Source organism: Cyprinus carpio, chromosome A21 (genome assembly GCF_018340385.1).
Source record: "Cyprinus carpio isolate SPL01 chromosome A21, ASM1834038v1, whole genome shotgun sequence".
NCBI lineage: Eukaryota > Metazoa > Chordata > Actinopteri > Cypriniformes > Cyprinidae > Cyprinus > Cyprinus carpio.
The window spans coordinates 12608314-12622234 of NC_056592.1; the positions used below are offsets into that span (position 1 = coordinate 12608314).

A 13921-nucleotide genomic window follows, 5' to 3' on the forward strand; every position below is an offset into this window, starting at 1 on the left:
ATTTCACAGAGCAGTGTGATGACCTGAAGGCATTCACCAAGTACACACGAAAAAATGCAAACCCCTCCACATAAGGAAAACAGATGGCTGCTGGAGAGAATCGAACGCTAATATTACAACACACCCCTTATCATTCTGATGTGGCTGACACTGTATCTTGAATCACATATGCTGTTTTCACCAACACAAATTAAGCTTAGTCTACTGGCAGAGATTCATTTCATTTTTAAAACGGTCTGAGGATATTACGGAAAATCTCAACTTGCTGGCTTTTATTCCTAGCATTCATTTAAGATGACAAGGCTTACAGTGTTTAAAATAAGCTGGAAAGCAAGTATGAATGGCTGAATGTTAATCAAATGAGACCCTCTTCTTCGATCAAAAGACTAAATGACACCTGCAAATATTAAAAAAGAAAGGAGGGAGGAAACAGGCATTAGAAAGCCAACATAAATTTGTGATAGACTTCCCGTCTTCTACAGTGATGCATTGCTCCTAAGACTTAAACATAATAAGAAAACTAAATCACATGTCTGGATGGAAACATTCCAAACCTTTCCATTTCTCCATCAAGAGTAATACGTGTAAAACATTTTGTTATTACCTTACAAATGTGCATTCAATTTGTATTCATACAGGGAGTGTCTTCACTAGTTAGGTAGGTCAGATATCAATATCTTATCCCACACTGCCCGTCTCAGTTAAAGAATAGATGAACTAATGAAATCCGACTTTGATCTCATGCCTTTCGGGAAAGAAAAGCTTCAACAGTGCACAAAAAAAAAAAAGAAGAAGAATTCAATATGAGAGCTTTTCTAAAAATATGTTTATAAGCACCTACACAATAATAAACAATAACAATCAAATCCAAACAAATCCAAACAAATTTCAAAAAATCTGTACAAGTACATGGGCTGTTATCAGTTTAAATTCTTATCTTGCTCCTTACCTTCAATTATATTGTCATTTCGTTGTTAAATATTTAATGTGTTATTGCTTGTTATCTGAGTTGTAGTGAATATATGACAATTTCAAGGAGTTATGCATCATTGTTCTCCAAATAATCACTGTTAGACTAGCATGGAATTTGCATGCTAACTGATGCAGGAAATTGGAAATATGAGTGGCATACAACCATTCTGCCAATCAATAACAGCTCATTGCTTTAGCAGCTATTCAAATCTTGATGACAACACATGGGACAAAAAATACAATGGAAGTCAAGGAGAACTGAAACTGTTTGGTTTTCAACATTTATCAAAAAATATTTTTCATTTTTCTTTTTTTTAAAGACAGACTTACAGGTTTGGAACAACATGAGGGCGAGTTAATGGTGACAGATTATTTATTTTTGGGTGGGCTAGCTCTTTAGAGCATCAGGCTAGATTGAATGTAGTTGGCCCCAGTAAGACTGCAGAAAAATAAAATGAATGAAAGCTGTATCACAACACAGGCCAGAGCCCAAGCTATACATATACATATTGCTGTAATTCTATCACCAAAATCATTATTTTGAGCACGGCACCAAAAACACAGAGCGGCTTTAATATGCACACAGATGCCTCCAGCTGACTTTACAGGCTTAATGTCAAGTCTTGGAATCTTTCAGAGACTGTAATGCAATTTAGGATTCACGTCATTATTTTTCTAAAGCAAAGTGGATAAAAAGGATTGCATTTTTCACTGTCTAACACATATAACAAGCAGAGCTTAGTTTAAAATATTGATTTGTGAGTGCAAACCCCTTCAGAGCAAAAGGGAAAGCCAGACCTTAATGTAAGGGTACCCATATTCTCATTTGTCTAGACCAAAGGTTTTTAAACAGTATTAATTGTTTACACTATAATTTAGGTTTTTATACAAGAAAGTACATAGATGCCTTTTAATTTTTATGATGGGGTCACTGGCACGAGTGATCATATTTGCTGGCATCTAAAAGACTGAAAATCCCTGGTCTAGACCAAAGAAAACAGAACACGTAAAACCTCAATCGTATGTTGTGGTTTTTGATCTGCATCAAATCAACCTCTATTGCTATAACTCATTACGGAACACGAAACGTCTTCATGAAGGGCAATTCGTTTTTTGACTCTGTTTCTTTGTATATCTCGCCTTAAATGGTCATTTAACGATAAACTCCAGCGACGGTTTACTAAGTTTATTAGACTCTGTAAATAAATACTACATCCTAATCGATTTCTACTTCCAATGCACACCAGTATATTGGCACTTAATATAGCAAACTGCAAAAAATACCACCCTGTAAACGTGAGCTATTTAATGTACTACAGTTATTTAGGTAGAGTTTATTATAAGAGAGGACACTAACTAACAAGCTATCAATAAAAAAAACTTTAGCCGCTCCACTTTCCCCGCTCGTGCAGGCGTTTCAATAGCAAGTTATGACAAAATATAACAGTAACCCGCAATGTTTAGGCACTTACCGGTAGTAGAACACTGTAAATAATCGAGAAAATTAATATTGGGGTGTCAGTGTCGCTCAGCACCGCTCTCTCCAGTGATCCTCCACGAAGACCGCAGCGAGCCAGCTGAGAAACCCGGTGCCAGAGAGTCGCATCGTGAAATTAAGAGATTTAAACGAAAAAGACCCAAAAAGTCCACACGAAACAGGACTGTGCTGCAGAAAACTGCACTTCAGAGAGATGAAATTATGAAGGTTCATTAAAAATCTCCTAGTGGGGAAGGGGTTTGTCGAGCTAGCTTTGCTGCTAGCTACAACCAACCAGCTGTTCGCGCGGCGTTCCTAAACTAAACTTTAAAAAAATATGACTCAATATGTAACTACATTAGTCACGTATCTGCCGTCCATTTTAATATATTCGAATACATGAAGAGAGTTATACTATCACGTCAGCATACCCACCAACACTCAAAACCGTGAGCGCGCAGTGCTATCCCATGAGCGCCACCGTCACAAAATGAATAAGCGACTTACTCAAAATAACCAAATTATAACATCATAACAATAACTTCTAATAACTGTATTTAATTAATTCTTTAACTTTTTATGGTTATTTCTTGTTAGGGCTCGATGTATGACTTTTCAAGATCATGAAATTGTCGTACTGTGCTCATTTTCTTAAAATATACTGACACATCTCGATCGGGCACTGACTGTAAAAGTACACATTAATTATGCAATACTACATATAGCCTACATTGGTCCTGTAGTGCAATATATGCAGTAAGAGTAAATCATGATTGTAATATGGGAAAATGTGTTGGACTTACGGCACTCTATTATATCCATGGGCAACTGTAACAAGGAGCAAATTTAACACACAAATCACTGATTCTTGAGTACTGGGACCTGAAAGAAATATAAGATACATAAATAATGTGTTAAATATTTATTATAAATAATGTCAAATAGGCATATTCACTTCAATGAATAAATGAATTGGGTCTACAAATTCTTTAGAACTGATCTTCAGCTCCATCCGTTGAACTGTCACAGACAGACAGAAATAATCATATGAAATAACCATATTTGCATATCAGGCATACATTAAATATTGCTCTTTTATTTAACTGGTGTTGTTAATATTGCCGACTTTAGGGTATCATCTGTCTTGACTATTGTTTTTTGTTTTTTTCCTCATAGTACTCAGGTACTCATAGTGACTTGTATAGGAAAAACTGTTTTCAGGACCGTATATTTTCCAGATTTTATATATATATTCATAAATGTCTGACAGTGTTGACCAAATTTACCAACACCACTTTGAAAACTTATATAAGAGGTTTATTTTTAAAATAAACATTGTCCTCCTGTCAGGACATAACAAAGTTTCTTGAGAAGATGCATTGTTATTTCTGTTTTTTATTAAGTTTAATATATTTAAATGTAAATTAAATATTGAGTTATGATCTGAGAACAGGTTTCAAGGGTAGTGACTGATAATGTCAAAAAATAAAGTGAAAAAAATTACATTTGTGCGATTAATTTCAGTTGTTAATTTCAGTTGTTAATCTTTCACTATTGCCTTTTTTTTATTTATTTTTTTTACAAATGTCAAGGGATAGTTCACCCAAAAATGAGAATTCTGTCATCATTTACTCACCCTCAAGTTGTTCCAAACCTGTATGACTGTCTCTCTTCTGTTGAACACAAAAGAAGATATTTTGATATTTTGTGTTCAACAGGCAAAATAAACTCATGTAGGTTTGGAACAACTTGAGAGAGAACTATGCCTTTAATAGTACAATCTTGACTGTCCTAATGTAAAATATTTTATTATTACTATTATTGTTGACACTTTTAAAACACCAAAATATAATAGGTATAGAATAAATAAAATTTAAATTGATAAACCCCAAGTTTTATATATATATAAGCAAACTCAAACAAGTGTGCTGTCATTTTCTTGTTTCTTTTATTATATCAAAATACAAAACATTTTTGAAGCAGGGGAAAAAAATGACATGGGTCTAGCATCTGAAAATGTCAACGAGCTCTACCAGCACTGAGTGATGTGAACTGAACTGATGAGGGTGAGGTCAGTATCTACTACTGTAGTCTCTCTCTTTTTTTAAATAGTTATTATTATAATTTAACCATAATATTCATACATATATACTTGGCATCTACCATAACAATATATTCAAAATCAACAACACAAGTAAAAACTAAAAAAACAACCCTGATTAACAAAAAAAAAAAAAAAATCTTAAAAAAAAAAAAAAAAAAGCATAATTTCCTTGCTCCACTGTGTCTGAGGTTGTATAGCTGTTAGTCAGTTTAGAGATACTGGAGAATGATAAACCATGGCACTCAAAGTATTGATTGAAACTCATAATGTAAGGGCAATCATTACAGAAAGGTGCAATTAATAAGAGCACTGTACAAGAGAGGTACAGTAAACAGAGTTAACCCTATGGGTGCCGCTTCAAATTTCATTTATCTGAAACATGAAAGCATATCAAAACAATACAGCAAAGCTATTGAACAGCAGTGACAACAATACATATGAGATTAAATGATACAGAACAAAGCGGATTCTCACATTCCCAAAAGTTAATCCAAAAAAAACATACAATAACACCCATACACTAATAAAAAATAACAAATGAAAAAATATCACTTTTAACACAAAATACACTTGCTCAAATATCATTTCATTAGTCATTTGTAGCAACAACATGAATTTGAGTAAATGACGCCAATTTTATATTTTGGGGGGATCAACTATATATATATATATATATATATATATATATATATATATATATATAGGAATATATATATTATATATAAAAAAAAAAATATTTTATAATAACGACACACTATAAAATCCTGGTCTTGTTTATGATCTCAGATTACAATTTGATGTTTAATCCATTTTAGTTTCTGTGCAGGCAAACGTTGAGACTGTACAGCATATGGATTGAAACCCACAACAATGGAAAATTATGGCATATTAATGCCATTTGATTGACTCTGAATGAGGTCGTATTGTGATGTGCAAATCAGCAAATGATTCTACAAATGAAATTAAAAGACACTGTGATGGTGCAAATGTATTACATCAGTACAACCTATGTTGAAGCTACCAAAAGGGTTAACATTGTCATTATTAACATTTTTTGACCAAAAAAAAAAAGCAAGTAAATAATAAAATAACAAACGAAGGCCCACAACAAAAATGCCTTTTGAAAAAGAAAAAAAAAAACAACCAAATTAAAACTGCCAAAACTACGTTGCACCAAAATTCTAACCTCTTACAGTTTGTTTTCCTGACTGCCCAGTGTCTGGTTCCAGTATTCTAAATGCAGAAGCTCATCTCTAGATTTTGGTAGCACATTCAGGTAACAAAGTAGGTTTTTTTCAGGTATTCATGTGTGGTTTTCTCTCATTTACTTTGTACATCTACAGGAAAGATGGTAAGAAATGTTAGGCGCAGAGTTATCTCTGGTCTGGACCACAAAATAGATCAGCAATAGCACCAAGTCATGATATGTTCAATGGTATGGCTGCTTACACACCACACTGAGGTCTCTAGAAAAGATTACGGTGATTGTTAGAATACATACCTACTACAAAAGCAGTTTGCATCATTCGCTATTCGCTAATGACCACACCTTGCTACCATGAGCATCTAACAGCAGAAAGAACATATACTGTATTTCTCCATAAACAAGACAGCTAAATCGGAACAAATCTTCTCATTTTTTATCACAGTACAAAATTAAAGATTACCCAATCCGCCTTTATTACGTAACTATAAATATCTGTTATTCATACATACAGTACACTGTCAAAATATTTCTACTGGTAAAGTCTGTTGACTATAAGAATACAGAATACATACGTATATCTTGGACTGTGCTGCTATACATATTGCAGGTGCCACACATTCTACCCTCACAACCGACCACCAAATGCCGTTTTAGTCAACAAACAAGATCTTGTGCTGACTGGTCAAACAGCACTATAGCTGGACTACATAACAAAAATAAAAAATAAAAATCATTTTCTGCACTGCACGATTTGACTCATGCAAAATTCAGTAACTGGTCATGGTCATTTGTGAACCATTTCAACCATTTAAAATATTTTTTTATAATTTTTTATACGCCAAGGTAATGATAATGAGAATAGTTAATTTTATATAGATCAGGTTCTCTAAAAATGTGCATGAATCGTTTATGAAATAATATTCAGAACATGCTTTCTCTGAAATGGGATTTTAAAATTAAAACATTATATTTTTCACTCATTGAACAAGAGCTGTACTGTATTACAATATTTTGTATTGCTTGAACCAGAGCTGTACTGTATGAAATGAAACAGAAAAATGGCAAAAATAATAAATAACACCTTCCACTTTGGTTTGCAATTCTAATAGCATGTGTAACTTTGAATGTTATAATATATTCCATCTGTAGACTGCTACATGTCTCCATAAACCACTGAGACAGACCGTAAAACGACTCTATGACCACTCATCCATCAACAGCCACAGTGTACCACATATTCTCATTTACAAAAAATATATATATATATTGCATGATTTGTATTTTTTTATTTACACCTTGTAATAGTTCTGGTATGTGTGTCTGCTGTGGAGCTGGTGTCCTGAAAATCCCTATGTGTTTCCTGCAGGCTCATGGTGCACTAAGTGCCACGTGAGGACATGACCGCCACACTCTCTCGTCCTCTACATTGTGCTGATTCCATGCATTCTCCCTCACCATCTGAGACTGTGTACCAAAACAATGAGCAGCATGATTATTCATATGCTTTTTGTTTCCCTGATGTACTATAAGAGGTCATCTTTTGAGAGGTTAACATATAGATTAGTTTGTTAACTCATTAGTGGCATCAATAATTGGAAAAGAGTTGTACATTGGTATAGGATACGTAATATACGCTCTGAATTTCATCTGCTCAGACATTTAAAAATGTATTAAAGTAACATTATGTTTTTCAAACAATAATGTCACATTATTTTTTACAATTAGTTTTGAAAGTGTACATGAATTCATGTCATTGCTCTACTTATCAAACTATCATATGTGTCACTATTTCTTTCACGGTGGCGAAGAAAAACCTGTTCCCTTTCAGTCAGTCACGTTCGGCAGTATGTCGACACAGACATTTAGGGCACTCATTTGGGAGCCCCAATCACCTCTGAGCATTACAAGAAAAGGCCAGTGACTATTGGTGAGTTGAATATGCATGTAAAGTTACTCTCCATACATTCGATGGAGATGGCAGCGTGCATCCACTCATTCAGATTTTTCCGGTCCATCCCGTGGTGGACCCAATACAGTATCTCATTTGAGGCTTCTGAAGAGGATAAGATGTCAATCGCTGCATCAGATGAGGGGCGTTCATCTTCTGATGCTGAAGACTCTACTGAGCAGCCCCCGGAAATGGTGGCAGCTCAGTCGGAGTCAGAAGTTGAGTTGATGGCCATGCTCCTCCGGGCTGCCAAGAGCATTGGTTTGGAGATGACCTCACCTCCATCTCCTGAGAGCTCGAGGCTGGATGATTTGTATCTGGGCTCCGGACTTGACTATCAGCCACACCATGCCCCAGTGCCTTTCTTTCCAGAGGTTCATGAGGAGCTCACTAAGACGTGGAAGGCCCCTTACATGTCCCGGTCAGGTTTAAGCTCCTTCCTCCTCTCTACCCTCGATGGTAAGGTGGCCAGGGGGTATGTGGATGTTCTCCAGGTGGAGTGTCAACTGGGAAAATAGCAAGATCTCCCCAGTGCAGAGCATCTCTTTTCTCGGTATGGAGCTGAACTCAGTCAACATGACAGCACATCACACGAATGAGCGTGCCCAGTCTGTGCTGAACTGCCTAAATTCGTTCAGGGGCTGTTCATGTTCCAGGGAAGCTAAATCATGCAGCTGATGCACTCTCATGACAGCTTGGCATAATGGAGACTCTATCCCCAGGCAGTCCAACTGATTTGGAGTTGATTTGGGGAAGCTCAGGAGGACCTGTTGTGGGATCACTCCCACAGGCTCTGTGCAGTATCAGGGAGGACGAGGAGCAGGTGCTTCTTGATGCACCATATTGGCCGACCTGGACCTGGTTTTCCGACCTTGTGACAGCCCCTACCTAGAGAATCCTTCGGAAGAAGGATCTTCTTTCTCAGGGGCAGGGCACTGTCTGGCACCCACGTCCCGATCTTTGGAACCTGCACTTCTGGCTTCTGGACGGGACGTGGTAGACCTCACTGGCCTTTCACAGGCTGTGATTGACACTATGACTCAGGCTAGAGCACCCTCTATGAGACAGACTTATGCTGTGAAGTGGGGTCTGGTGTTTTTCTCATCAAGATTACCTCCGTAGATACCCAGTCAGCATTGTGCTTTCCTTCCTGCAGGAAAAGTTGGAGCGGAGGCTGTCCCCCTTCAATTTGATAGTGTATGTTGCCACCATTGTGGCGCATCACGATGCAGTGGATGGAAGATCCTTGTGGAAGCACGACCTGATCATCAGGTTCCTGAGAGGTGTGAGAAAATGAATTCATCTAGATTGCACCTCTTGCCCTTTTGGGATCCCTCTGTGGTCCTTGCAAGACTATGGAGAGCTCCTTTTGTGCTGCTTGACTCAGTTGAGCTAAAGATCCTATCATTTAAGACAGCACTCCTGGTCGTGCTCAAGTCTGTAAAGAGGATTGGGGACCTCCAGGCATTTTAGGTTAATGAATCATGCCTTGAGTTTGGTCCGGCTGACTCTCACGTTATCCTGAGACCTTGGGCCTGGTTATGTGCCCAAAGTTCCCACTACTCCCTTTCAGGACCAGGTGGTGAACTTGCAAGCACTGCCCCTGAAGGAGGCAGATCCATCCCTTGTGTTGCTGTGCCCCATTCGTGCTTTGCACATTTATGTGGAACACACCCAGAGCTTTAGACGCTCTGACCAACTCTTTGTTTGCTTTAGTGGTCAGCAGAAGGGAAAGGCTGTCTCCAAACAGAGGTTGGCTCACTGGCTAGTGGATGCCATCTCCTTGGCATACCAGCCACAAGGTGAGCTATGCCCCCTGGGTGTAAGCGCTCACTTCACTTGGAGTGTTGGTTCCCTCTGGGTGTTGGTGGAGCTGTGGAGCTGTGGGTAGAGCCGGTTTCCTCCAGTGTGTTGGGTAGGAACAGGTCATTTGCATGAGAGCTGGCTCAGGATATGAGCGCCTTTTCTTCTACCAGTAAGTTCCCTCTGGTGAACTCTGGTCGAGTTTCTCCAGCACCCAGAGGCATGCAGACTCAGCAGAGGAGTCTGTTAAAGGGTCCAGTACTTGTGTTGAATGCTGTGGTCAACCCTTGTACTGGACTAGGTGCCCATACATGAGATTCCCCGTGGGTAATCCTGTATGTTCTTTCCACTGTATGGTTTCCTTTGGTAAACACATGTCTTTCCCAGGACAGATTTGCTGTAATTTCTGCTATGCTCCCCTAAAATTGGGTCAAGACAGTATCTTAGACTGCACTGCTATCAGTCTTGTAATTTCACATTCTTAATGGATGTGTCTCCGAACCCCAACAGTTGCTGATATAATATTGTGAGAATTGGAATGGAACTCCTTTTGGCTTCCTTAGTAAGCCCATACCACTGATATGTTATCAGGCTAACTGGGCTTTGGGCAGGTTACCAGATTGAGGTACATTTGTCCTGACACGCTTGCTTACCAGCTCTTTTGCCATCAATTCTCGTAACACAGTTCTGGTATTGGCGCATTCCATTGGGACCCCTAACATCACTGTCGACATGACGTTGAACGTGATTGACTGAAATGAAACGTCTCTGTTACGTTATGTAACCCTTGTTCCCTGAAGGAGGGAACAGAGACGTTACATCCCTCATGCCACAACCTTGAACTGCGCTGAATGCCAGGATGCTTCTCCGCTCCTCAGCACAATCCTGAATGAGTGGATGCCACTCGACACTAGTCATTGGCCGTTTCTCATAATGCTCAGAGGTGATTGGGGCTCCCAAGTGAGACCCCTAACGTCAGTGTCGACATAACATCTCCGTTCGCTTCAGGGAACGAGGGTTACCATAACGTAATCAAGACTTGTTTTTTTTTACCTCTGTTAAGTGGTGTCATTGCGATGTTAAAAACAGAAATTCTGTCATCATTTACCCCCCTCATGTTTTTTTACTTTCTTCTGTGAAACCAAAAGATATTTAAAAAAGTCTCAGTGCTTTTACAATGGAGTTCCATGAACAGAAACATTCTTACAGAAACATTAGAAACAAGTACCTTACACAAAAGAAAGTAATTCTGGAACAACATAAAGGTGAGTAAATGACAGAATTGTGTATCTACAAGTGGCAGTTTTTTGTGCAATGTTCCTCTCTGTTTAAATGAAATAAATATAATAAACACTTAGAATAATCAAATAATAATATTTCATTATATAATTTATTTTTGCACCCATATTATGATTTATTGGTTCAGTAACATTCAGCAAAATCCCAAAATCATGCTAAAAGGTCATAAATATAAACCTATTCTTTTTTTTATTATGTAAACATGTATATAATAAAATAGGGTTAGACTCTCAAAAACTTCTCTAGACCTTCATAAATTACATTTCAAACATTTTAGCTCTTTTTCTGTGACTGAAAGCAAACGGCTAAAGTAATGCCAATGATCAGCTTCAGTTTAAATCAGCTTCCAAACATCTTCTGCAACTAAACAATCAACAGACCAGCTAAAACCGGTTAGCCTATGAGTAAAGCATCTTTCATTTCAAGATGAAGTAATATTCGGGCATTTGCCAGTTCTGCAAAATGTGCACTTTCTTGTAAGTTGCTTTGGTAAGCAAGTGTCCGCTCAGGACATAAATGTGAATGTGATGTAAACATAAGAAAGAACGGGTCATGAAAAAATAGAAGATGCAACGGCGGAAGATGCTAGGACATGAGATAATGATAATAAAACCAAACAAAGGAACAGAGATTTACTAAGATGTTTTTATTAAAAAATATGCACCTCAGAGAATGGTCTGGAATGGAAAAATGCTAATCTTGAGATGTTTTGTGTAAAGCAATAGAATGTTTTCATAACTGTTTATATACAAAATTGATAAAAAAACAATACAATATAAAAACAAATAAAACAAAACAATAATAATAATAAATAAACCAACTCATGCTTGAATGTATCTCTACCATGGCTATAAGCTACTAAAAAGATAAAGGTTAATTTCAGAAACTGTTACAATGACTCTCATCTTACATCGCCCATGAGTCGAATCAAGTTAGCATTAATTACCTCTCAAAAACAGCTCATTTAACCGTCCGCTCTAGAGTTAGCCAATCTGTTCAACGATTGATGCTACAGTAGCAGAAATCCCCTGCAAAGCAGAATGCGAGCTGGACTGGTATCCTTTCGGGTTTAGACATAATAAACTTTCACAGACAAAATAAACAAGTTGCAAATCCAACGTGAGAGTGAATGCAAGAGGACTGAATCATTTACAACACATAAATAGATCTTTTGGCTCAAAAATGCTCTCATGCATTCCAACCCTCATGAAAAAGTAACACATTAAAAACTGAATCCAAAATATGACAATATATTTCATATCAATATATTCCTGTTGCGTGCATATATTGGCCAATTTATTCAAAATTACTAAAATTTTATCATACATTGTGCAATATATGCTATTATATTATATACAGTTTTTTGACATATTACAGTACATTCCTAGCATTTTGGATATTCATTTCAATATTATTCTCTTGTATGAAGGCTTTAAATAAAAAAGGAACACAATATTTAGATAATTAAATAGTTGTATATCTTTTAGAAAGCACCATATTTTGACAATTGCCCAGTGAAATGGATCAAAAATACTTAGGATAAGCACATCTCCCGAGTGAACGAGATGATCAGTCGCCTCTATCTACCTAAAACAGTGTTTTGACACACACAAATAGAATACCTAACTTTAGCAAGTAGGTCTCATCTAATCTGGTTACTTGATTTACAAATAAAACAAAATTACAAGTATGAACAATCAAGTCTTTGCTCAAAATGTAAAGCCATTCACACAACATACAAATGACGGCTCAATCACGGTTCGGAAATCTGAGCAGGTCTCAAAGCGCAACACTAAATAAATCATGTTGAGCTCAGAATCAGTCTGACTCTTTGACCATCAATCCCCTGATCCAAATCAACATCTTCCACAAAGGCTGACTTTTTCTGACGCCTAAAAGGTACAAAGGAGCACTTGATGCGCTGGTCTGTCACGTATAAGCTAACATTACATCCAAACAAATGAATAAAACCTTCACCACACGGGAGCTGCAACTACAGCATAGCTTCTCCAACCAACATGTACGCTTTATAGCTCAAAACTCACACTCGCCAATGTTTAACGCTCCGATGCTAGTCGAGTAAAAATGTCGATATCATTGATGACCCTCAAAATGCCACAGCAGACAGCAGGAAGTGCATTCACATTAGCAAAATTTTGGCGAAATTTCACAGGGCCAAAAAAAGGGCCATTGTTTATGGATAATAGTAGCGATGTATGTTGCACAGCGCAGACAACGGTCACTTTCAAACCAAGCTTTCTGTCAACGCACCGAATCCGCTGACAAACTTGAAACCCATTGTGAAATCTACAAGGGGAAATCTTTCACCCTCACACAAAATTTCCAAACATGAGACTTCACTCGCAAAACAAAACTTTTTTGCTGACAAAATTTTGTCGAAATTTCACTAATGTTACGGCACCTATAAGCAGCAGCCATTATCTGCTGGAAGATCAAATTAATGATATATTATTAACAGAGTTCAGTCTGAAGACTTTTTATAGCACCTTACGTAGGCTGTTAAAATGCCTATAATGTGGTGATTTGACCACGCACCTATAACCCCTTTAACCTGCCATTTGGAGGATGAGGGTTCACCTTCACTTTCTTTTCGATTTTAATTCTTTTCCCAGGCTGAAGAAACAGCACAATGTTCAGCCATTTGATGCAGTTTTAAATATTTTTCAAATGTACAAGCTGACTGCACATCTGTACAAGTGATAAGACACAGAACATGCCACCTCTCGTCTGACGGCCATTACATCCCCCTTGGACAATGGCTAGCACGCTAAAATGTACATTTGCCCAGGTATGTCTGTTCAGACAGTGAAAATACATGTCTTTCTGTAGAAAAGAAGCACCGTTGGATGATAGAAACACAATAAAAACCTTTGGCCACTGGGAATAGCCCTCTCATCCCAAAGAGATTTTCCCCCAAGGGTCTTCACAGAGGAAAGAGACAGGCGCTGGGTTGCTGTTTCTGGTTTAACCAAAAAACAAAAAGGCTTGAAAATGGCCTACAAAGGCAGTAGATTAAATTTTTTGTGGAAAAAAACAAAACAAAAACAGGAACAAGCATTAAGGCCAATGTATGCCTATCTAATTAAGAAG

At 37.5% G+C, this 13921-nt stretch overlaps 1 protein-coding gene across 1 annotated transcript in view; it reads right to left on the reverse strand.

Moving 5' to 3' along the window:
* arhgap32b (Rho GTPase activating protein 32b) overlaps positions 1-2870 on the reverse strand; it is a 90603-nt gene extending 87733 nt beyond the window's left edge. Inside the window, 1 exon segment of the mRNA XM_042710888.1 lies at positions 2445-2870. The gene's annotated coding sequence lies outside the window, so the exon portion shown is untranslated.
* Positions 2871-13921: the final 11051 nt, after the last annotated feature.